We start from the raw sequence: 10,881 nt of genomic DNA, 5'->3' as shown, positions 1-10,881 counted from the left end.
CTGGTTTGGCTATTATCCTAAGTCATGTGACAAGGCTCGTTAAAGGGTCGACATTGACTGTTAGGATTGATACTTCCAATAGGTGGCACTAGTTCTAGTCCTCTTCCTCTCTGAAGAGACAATTTGCATATTTCCCAGAGGAGCATTGCGGCTTTAAGTCTCCTCACCTCGACATGCTTATCATGTCACTCTCCACAAGGAGAAACGATACTTCTTGGATCCTGGTCAGACACCTCTCAATCAGTCAAACCAGATCTCCACTTTGCACTGACGAGGGGCAGTACCCCGAAACACAGAGTCTGCAAATTGAGATTCCAGTTTGGCTATTATCCTAAGTCATGTGACAAGGCTCATTAAAGGGTCGACATTGACTGTTAGGATTACTACTTCCAATAGGTGGCACTAGAGTTCTAGTCTTCTTCCTCTCTGAAGAGACAATTTGCAGTAACCTAGGATGTAATTCATCTGGACCTGGAGACTTGAATTAATTTATGTTAGCTAAGTGCTCCCTCTCACTGTTTAAAGATTGTATGGATTCTTCTATTCCTTCAATAGTACAATGAAGATTAGTTTTTGTTACATTTACTTTCTGAGAAAAAAACATGCAAAATAGGAATTTAAAAGTTTGGTCAACAACTAGAGATGAAGAGACCTTTCAATGTTCGATTCGATTCGCCAAACGTTTAGACGCTCGCTGAACATGTTGGCCGAACAGTTCAACGAGCGTACCCGAACCCCATTAGATTCAATGGGAGGCCAAACCAAACGTATACAAACACATGCATGACACTAAAATTGATACCACCGCCTAGTCTGCAACTGGGGTACAAATGTCCAAAAGTTCTTGGACATCCATGACTTGTTCATGTAGATGAAAATTAGGCAATCTACACTTTCAGGGTCCAGCTGGATGAGCATATCCATCACTGCACCGCCAGCCGGGCTGAAGCCACGTTCTGAGAGAACACTGGCTGCCGGGCATGACAAAACCTCCCAAGGCGTGATAGGAGAGTTCAGGCTACTCTTCCATTTTTGAAGACCAAAATGCAAACAGTCCAAATCCCCTCAATGGCATTTATGTTGAACTCCAGATACTCCTGCACCATCTTCACCAGTCATTCACAACATGTCAGGCTTGTACTCTGTTCTGCTGGTGTATGGGCTGGTCTAAAAAAAAAATGTGACATGACTCACAAATTGCTTATGCCACTTACACTGCTGCTGCTAAAGTTTTTGAGATGACGACTTGACCTTTCCAGTATTGGACATCTAGAACTGGGATGCACGATGTGTGCCTCACTGCTGTCTTGGGGAAAGCTACTCTTAAGATTGTCTACAAGCCTGCTTCGAAACTCCAGTATGCGTGCATCCCTTTCTAAGGAAAAAGCATCTGGCTAAATTTACCCTTGTACCGTGGATCTAAAAGAGTGGCAACCCAGTAGTCAGCACTATTTCTAACCCTAAGAATACGGGCATCATGTTGAAGATAGTGCAGCAAAAAGGCGCTCGTGTGTCAGGTGCTTCCATGAGGTCCAAGTCCATTGTGTGTTCAAAGGGGGTTTGTTCAAAATAATAGCAGTGTGGAATTCAATTAGTGAGGCAAATCATTCTGTGAAGAAAGAGGTGTGAATCAGGTGGCCCTAAAGGTACCGTCACGTTAAGCGATGCTGCAGCGATATTGACAACGATGCCGATCGCTGCAGCGTCGCTGTGTGGTCACACAGACAGCTCTCCAGCGACCAACGATGCCGAAGTCCCCGGGTAACCAGGGTAAACATCGGGTTACTAAGCGCAGGGCCGCGCTTAGTAACCCGATGTTTACCCTGGTTACCAGTGTAAATGTAAAAAAACCCAAACACTACATACTTACATTGCCGTGTCTGTCGCGTCCCTCGCCTTCAGCTTCCCTGCACTGTGTAAGCGCCGGCCCTAAAGCACAGCGGTGACGTCACCGCTGTGCTTTGCTTTACGGCCGGCACTGACACATTCAGTGCAGGAAGCTCTGAGCAGCAGCGCGGACGCCGGGGGACGTGGCAGACATCAGAGGGTGAGTATGTAGTGGTTTTTTTTTACTTTTACAATGGTAACCAGGGTAAATATCGGGTTACTAAGCGCGGCCCTGCGCTTAGTAACCCGATATTTACCCTGGTTACCATTGTAAAACATTGCTGGCATCGTTGCTTTTGCTGTCAAACACGACGATACACGCCGATCTGACGACCAAATAAAGTTCTGGACTTTCAGCAATGATCAGCGATATCACAGCGGGATCCAGATCGCTGCTGCGTGTCAAACACAACGATATCGCTATCCAGGACGCTGCAACGTCACGGATCGTTGTCGTTCTCGTTGCAAAGTCGTTTAGTGTGAAGGTACCTTTACTTTAGGGTGAAGCCAGGACATATTGTACATGCAATTCTCCTTAAAAGCCTGAAAAATATGGGTCGTTTGAGACATTGTTCAGAAGAACAGCGTACTTTGATTAAAAAGTTGATGAGAGAGTAAAACTTATAAATAAGGGCAGACAATGATAGTCTTAATCTAAAATGATCTCCAATGCTTTAAAATGGAAAGCAAAACCATTGAAGAAAAGGGAATACTACCATTCGAATGGATGGAAGAATAGCCAGAATGGCAAATGCTCAGCCAATGATCAGCTCCAGGATGATCAAAGACAGTCTCAAGTTACCTGTGAGTAATGTGACAGTTAGGGCTCATTCTCACCTGCGAGAAACTCTGATAAGTCTCGCATGTTAATACCCGGCTCCTCAGGAGAGGAGCGCTCGGCCGCATAGGAATACATGCAGCCGCACGCTCCGCTCCTGAGTGCCGGGTATTGATGTGCGAGACTCATCAATTTCTCGCAGGTGAGTATGAGCCCTTAGAAGACTCTTGTGTGAAGCTAATATCCGAGGCCGGTTTCACACTTCAGTGGCTCTGGTACAGTTTCCTCACATATCGGAGACACTGACACACGTAGACACATTAAAATGTGTCTCTGCAGATGTCAGCGTGTTTTCACGGACCGTGTATCCGTGTGCAAAACACGGAGACATGTTAGTGTTCGTGAGAGTGCACGGATTACACGGACCCATTAAAGTCAATGGGTGCGTGTAAACACGTACCGCACACGGATGCCGTCCGTGTGCTTTTTTTTAAAGTCGTAGGGTTAAAATTGAAACAAATTGTTTCAATACACAGACAGCACATGGACGATAAACACGGACACACGGATGGCCTACGTGCACACACGAACAACTCCGAGACCGTTTCTTCCGGGACTGGAAAAATCTGGATGTGTGAGCCTGGCCTAAGGCTGGGTTCACATTGCGTTGGTGCAGCCCGTTCAACGCATGCGTTAAATGAACTGCACCACCGCTAGTGCCTTTTAAAGATCGCATTATAAAATCGCGATAGCGCAGATGCTCCACCTACGCCATCGGTGACGGACCCGGAAACGTTATAGACTGTGTCTGAGGGTCCATCACAGAATGACGGCACATCACTAACGCATGCCGATTATGACATGCGTTAGCGATGCGCTAAATAATAGCAGTCAATGGGTGCACTAACACATCCGTTACATAGCGTTAGTGTTGCTGTGTAACGGATGCCGTCAGCGCATTGCCATTGACGCAATGTGAACCCTGCCTTGGCAAGAAGTTCCCACAAAGTCCCACTGTAAGGCCATGTGCACACGTTAAGTATTTTTCGCGTTTTTTCGCTATAAAAACGTGATAAAAACGCGAAAAAAGCGCGAAAAAAACGGTAACATATGCCTCCCATTATTTTCAGGGTATTCCGCATTTTTTGTGCAAATGTTGCATTTTTTTCCACGAAAAAATCGCATCGCGGAAAAAAAAGCAACATGTTCATTAAATTTGCGGAATTGCGGGGTTCCGCACACCTAGGAATGCATTGATCTGATTACTTCCCATACGGGGCTGTGCACACCATGCGGGAAGTAAGCAGATTATGTGCGGTTGGTACCCAGGGTGGAGGAGAGGAGACTCTCCTCCACGGACTGGGCACCATATAATTGGTAAAAAAAAAAAAAGAATTAAAATAAAAAATAGTGATATACTCACCTTCGATGGCCTCCGGAGTCATCCCGCCTCTCCGATGCATGCTGCCGCTTCGGTTCCTATAGCTGGTGTGCGGTGAAGGACCTGCGATGACGTCGCGGTCTTGTGATTGGTCGCGAGACCGGTCATGTGACCGCGACGTAATCGAAGGTCCTGCACACACATCATCTATAGGAACGGACGCCGCTGAGGAGATCGGCTGTCTGCAGGTGAGTATAACCATTTTTTAAATTTTTTTTATTACTTTTAAACATTCTATCTTTTACTATTGATGCTGCATAGGCAGCATCTATAGTAAAAAGTTGGTCACACTTGTCAAACACTATGTTTGATAAGTGTGACCAACCTGTCAGTCAGTTTTCCAAGCGATGCTACAGATCACTTGGAAAACTTTAGCATTCTGCAAGCTAATTTCGCTTGCAAAATGCTAAAAAAACCGCGACAAAAACACGGGAAAAAAACACGCACAAAAAAATGCGGTTTTCTTCAGGAAATTTCTGCAAGAAATCCTGACGTGTGCACATACCCTCAAAAACAAACAAACAAAAAAACATGTACTGAAGCAGATACTATTTGCCAAAGAACACATCAACTGGCCTAAAGAGAAATGGAGAAAACATTTGTGGACTGCTGAAAGTAAAATTGTTCTTTTTTGGGTCTAAGGGCCGCAGACAGTTCATCAGACGACCCCCAAACTCAAACCACAGTTCACGCTGAAGACAGTGAAATATGGTGGTGCAAGCATCATGATATGGGCATGTTTCTCTTACTATGGTGCCGGACCTATATACCGCATACCAGGGATCATGGACCAGTTTACAAATATTAAAATAATTGAAGACGTCATGTTGCCTTACAATGAAGGGGATATGCCCTTGAAACAACCTTAAACACATAAGTACACTAGCAAAATCTTGGTTCCAGTCCAACAAAATTGAGGTTATTGAGTGGCCAGACCTTAATGCGGTAGAACACTTGTGGGGTGACATTAAAAATGATGCCGTTTCTGAGGCAGTGTCAACAAATGCCCCAAAATATCTCATGCACATAGCTTGGTCTTTTTGTCATCAGGATTTCGTGATTTGCATGGTTTTCTGCACAACGGAGCATATTTTTTTATCCATTTAAATGAATGGGTGGTAAAACACCGCTTTAAAAAGAAAAAAAAACAAACAAACACACCAAAGACGCAGGTATCCGGATTTGCTGCATTTTCTTTTTTTCAGCATTAAACTTTATCAGCATTCACAAGAGGCAGCAAAAAAGCAAGAAAAACATGATTTTTTTTCTGCATCATCTTACCCGCCAAGAGATCAGGTTTTGCTGCAGAGAAAAAAGAAAAAAAAAAACTCCCAATGTGAACTTACCCTAAGGGACATATATACCAGAATGGGGCCAAGGATAATGGACATATATACCTGCATGGAGGGCATATTATACAGTACACACCAAAAGTTTGGACACACCTTCTCAGTTAATGATTTTTCTGTATTTTCACGACTATGAAAATTGTACATTCACACTGAAGGCATCAAAACTAGGGTTGAGCGAAACGGGTCGGCAATTTTCAGAAGTCGCCGACTTTTGGCAAAGTCGGGTTTCATGAAACCCGACCCGACCCCTGTGTGGGGTCGGCCATGAAGTCGGCGATCTTCTGAATCTGGAATCGGAATTCCGATACCGATTCCCGATATGTTTAAGATATCGGGAATTGGTATCGGAATTCAGGTTTAAGTGTAAAATAAAGAATTAAAATAAAAAATATCGCTATACTTACCCTCTGACGGGCCCTGGTACTAACCGGGAACCTTCCTTCCTTAGAATCAGCCTTCCAGGACCTTGCGGTGACGTCGCGGCTTGTGATTGGTCGCGCGGCCGCCCATGTGACCGCTCGCGCGACCAATCACAAGCCGTGACGTCACCGAAGGTCCTGGAAGGGCTGATTCTTAGGAAGGAAGGCTGCCGGAACGAAGCCGAGGGTGAGTATATTCCTATTAGGTATATACTCACCCTCGGACGCGCCCTGCTTCTTTCCGGCAGCCTTCCTTCCTAAGAATCAGCCCTTCCAGGACCTTCGGTGACGTCACGGTGACGTCGCGGCTTCTGATTGGTCGCGCGAGCGGTCACATGGGCGGCCGAGCGACCAATCACAAGCCGCGACGTCACAGCAAGGTCCTGGAAGGCTGATTCTAAGGAAGGAAGGTTCCCGGTTAGTACCAGGGCCCGTCAGAGGGTAAGTATAGCGATATTTTTTATTTTAATTCTTTATTTTACACTTAAATATGGATCCCAGGGCCTGAAGGAGAGTTTCCGCTCCTTCAGACCCTGGGAACCATTGGAAACCCAATGCACTGCATTGGGTTTCGAGTTTCAGCTGACCCCGACCCCGACTTTTTTATAGGATCGGCCGATTTCACTCGACCCGACTTTTGAAAAAGTCGGGTTTCGTGAAACCCGACCCGATCCTATAAAAGTAAAGGTCGCTCAACCCTAATCAAAACTATGAATTAACACATGTGGAATTATATACTTAACAAAAAAGTGTAAAACAACTGAAAATACGTCTTATATTCTAGGTTCTTCAAAGTAGCCAACTTTTGCTTTGATGACTGCTTTGCACACTCTTGGCATTCTCTTGATGAGCTTCAAGAGGTAGTCACCGGGAATGGTTTTCACTTCACTTATTAAACCTGACAGGGCACACCTGTGAGGTTTCTTGCCTTATAAATGAGGTTGAGACCATCAGTTGTGTTGGCAGAAGTCTGGTGGATACACAGCTAATAGTCCTACTGAATAGACTGTTAAGCCGGAGACACACTGGTGCGAGATACGGCCGAGTCTCGCTGGTTAAAAGCAAGCTGTGGCACCTGCACTCCGGAGCGGAGCGTGCGGCTCCATGTATTGCTATGCAGCTGCACGCTCCGCTCCGGAGTGCCGGCGCCACAGCTTGCTTTTAACCAGCGAGACTCGGCCGTATCTCGCACCAGTGTGTCTCCGGCCTTAGAATTTGTATTATAGAAAGAAAAAAGCAGCCAAGTAAAGAAAAACGAGTGGCCATCATTACTTTAAGAAATGAAGGTCAGTCAGTCCGAAAAATTGGGAAAACTTTGAAAGTTTTCCCAAAGTGCAGTGGCAAAAACCATCAAGCGCTACAAAAAAACTGGCTCACATGAGGACCACCCCAGGAAAGGAAGACCAAGAGTCACCTCTGCTTCTGAGGATAAGTTTATCCAAGTCACCAGCCTCAGAAATCGCAGGTTAACAGCAGCTCAGATTAGAGACCAGGTCAATGCCACACAGAGTTCTAGCAGCAGACACATCTCTACAACAACTGTTAGGGCCCCTTCCACTTGCGAGGGAAACGGACGAGTGCAATCCGATAAAAAATCGGATTGAACTCGGACCAATGTTATTCAATAGGTGTCTTTTCATTTGCGATTTTTTTCTCAGCCGAAATCGGACTGAGAAAAAAAATCGCAGCATGCTGCGTATTGCTGCGATTCTCGGACGAGACACGCCAATGCAAGTCAATGGGTGCGAGATTAAAAAAAAAAAAAATCGCACAGCACTTGCGCCATGCGAGTTCTGTCTGATTTTTATGCACTGGTGTCCTTTGAAAAGCCGGCAATTCAGCGCGGTGTACAGTAAAATCACACTGACAGGTTAGAATAGAGTAGATATATACACATAGAATAGGTATATATATATATATATATATATATATATATATATATATATATATATATATATGTCAGTGAGACACCTATATATATATATTTATATTTAATGCAGCGCTAGATAGCATAAAAGCCGCTAATTCAATTGCCGGCTTTTGCTCTCTCCTTCACAAACCGGACAGGATATGAGACATGGTTTACATACAGTAAACCATCTCATATCCCTTCTTTTATTACATATTTCTCTTCACTAATGTAAGAAGTGTCTGCGTGTCAAATTTGGGGGCTCTAGCTATTAAATTAAAGGGTTAAATCGCGGAAAAAATTGGTGTGGGCTCCCGCGCAATTTTCTCTGCCAGAGTGGTAAAGCCAGTGACTGAGGGCAGATATTAATAGCCTAGAGAGGGTCCATGGTTATTGGCCCCCCCCCTAGCTAAAAACATCTGCACCCAGCCACCCCAGAAAAGGCACATCTGGAAGATGTGCCTATTCTGGCACTTGGCCACTCTCTTCCCACTCCCGTGTAGTGGTGGGATATGGGGTAATGAAGGGTTAATGTCACTTTGCTATTGTAAGGTGACATTAAGCCAGATTAACACCTATTCATTATTAATCCAATAGTAGTAAATGGTTATTAAAACACACACATTATTACAAAGTATTTTAATGAAATAAAGACACATGTTGTTGTAATATTTTATTAGACTCTTAATCCACCTGAAGACCCTTGTCACCTGAAAGTTAAAAAAAAAAACAACAATATTCCATACTGTCCATCGTTCTGTCCCACGTTGTAAATCCATCAGAAAGGGTTAACTAATTTTACAAGCAGAAGCCTGTTAAAGCAGCCGCCCCTGCCTGTAAAAACCCGGGGAATGAATGGAAAGCAGGGTGACCTGTAGTTACCTTGAGCTGCGGTGATGCGCCCTCTGCTGGATGTCCTCATGAACTGGAGCCTGGGAATTTTTCCCACGCTCGAGTTCATATGAGGACATCCAGCAGGGGGCGTGTCACTGCAACTCAAGGTAACTACAGGTCACCCGGGTTTTTACAGGCAGGGGCGGCTGCATTAACAGGCTTCTGCTTGTAAAATTAGTTAACCCTTTCAGATGGATTTACAACGTGGGACAGAACGACGGAAGGTATGGAATATTGTTGTTTTTTTTTTTTTAACTTTGTTTCAGGTGACAAGGGTCTTCAGGTGGATTAAGAGTCTAATAAAATATTACAACATGTGTCTTTATTTCATTAAAATACTTTGTAATAATGTGTTTTATTAACCATTTACTACTATTGGATTAATAATGGATAGGTGTCTTATTGATGCCTCTCCATTATTAATCTGACTTAATGTCACCTTACAATAGCAAGGTGACATTAACCCTTCATTACCCCATATCCCACCGCTACACGGGAGTGGGAAGAGAGTGGCCAAGTGCCAGAATAGGCACATCTTCCAGATGTGCCTTTTCTGGGGTGGCTGGGGGCAGATGTTTTTAGCTGGGGGGGGGCAATAACCATGGACCCTCTCTAGGCTATTAATATCTGCCCTCAGTCACTGGCTTTACCACTCTGGCGGAGAAAATTGCGCGGGAGCCCACACCAATTTTTTCCGCGATTTAACCCTTTAATTTAATAGCTAGAGCCCCCAAATTTGACACACAGACACTTCTTACATTAGTGAAGAGGAATATGTAATAAAAGAAGGGATGAGATGGTTTACTGTATGTAAAGCATGTCTCATATCCTGTCGGGTTTGTGAAGGAGAGAGCAAAAGCCGGCAATTGAATTAGCGGCTTTTATGCTATCTAGCGCTGCATTAAATATAAATATATAGGTGTCTCACTGACATATATATATGTATATATACACATTCTATGTGTATATATCTATTCTATTCTAACCTGTCAGTGTGATTTTACTGTACACAGCACGGATTTACCGGCTTTTCAAAGGACACCAGTGCGTAAAAATCGGACAGCAATACGGATGTCATACGGATGTTGCCATTTAAAAAAAAAAAAAAAAAAAAAAAAAATCGGATGACACTCGCATAATTTTCCTCCATTTTTTCGGTCCGTTAGTCGGACTGTTTTGTCTCTCGCAAGTGGAAAGGGGCCCTTAAGAGGAGACCTTGTGCAGCAGGCCTTCATGGTAAAATAGCTGCTAGGAAGCCACTGCTAAGGACAGGCAACAAGCAGAAGAGACTTGTTTGGGCTAAAGAACACAAGGAATGGACATTAGACCAGTGGAAATCTGTGCTTTGGTCTGATGAGTCCAAATTTGAGATCTTTGGTTCCAACCACCGTGTCTTTGTGTGATGCAGGATAGATGAACGGATGGACTCTACATGCCTGGTTCCCACCGTGAAGCATGGAGGAGGAGGTATGATGGTGTGGGGGTGATTTGCTGGTGACACTGTTGGGTATTTATTCAAAATTGAAGGCATACTGAACCAGCATGGCTACCACAGCATCTTGCAGCGGCATGCTATTCCATCCGGTTTGTGTTTATTTGGACCATCATTTATTTTTCAACAGGACAATGACCCCAAACACACCTCCAGGCTGTGTAAGGGCTATTTGACCAAGAAGGAGAGTGATGGGGTGCTACGCCAGATGACCTGGCCTCCACAGTCACCAGACCTGAACCCAATCGAGATGGTTTGGGGTGAGCTGGACCACAGAGTGAAGGCAAAAGGGCCAACAAGTGCTAAGCATCTCTGGGAACTCCTTCAAGATTGTTGGAAGACCATTCCCGGTGACTACCTCTTGAAGCTCATCAAGAGAATGCCAACAGTGTGCAAAGCAGTCAAAGCAAAAGGTGGCTTCTTTGAAGAGCCTAGAATATAAGACATATTTTCAGTTGTTTCACACTTTTTTGTTAAGTATATAATTCCACATGTGTTAATTCATAGTTTTGATGCCTTCAGTGTGAATGTACAATTTTCATAGTCATGAAAATACAGAAAAATCTAAATGAGGTGTGTCCAAACTTTTGGTCTGTACTGTATATATGTACATTTATTAGCAAAATACATGAAAAAATGGCCCCACATTTTTATTAACCAGCTGAGGGAAAGTCTACAACCGGGAGCTGTTTATAGACTGGGAAGGGGC

The sequence above is a fragment of the Ranitomeya variabilis genome, chromosome 6 (assembly GCF_051348905.1).
Source record: "Ranitomeya variabilis isolate aRanVar5 chromosome 6, aRanVar5.hap1, whole genome shotgun sequence".
In the NCBI taxonomy this organism is placed as follows: Eukaryota; Metazoa; Chordata; class Amphibia; order Anura; family Dendrobatidae; genus Ranitomeya; species Ranitomeya variabilis.
The sequence above is the reverse complement of the archived record's forward strand: the minus strand, read 5'-3'. Positions refer to the sequence as shown.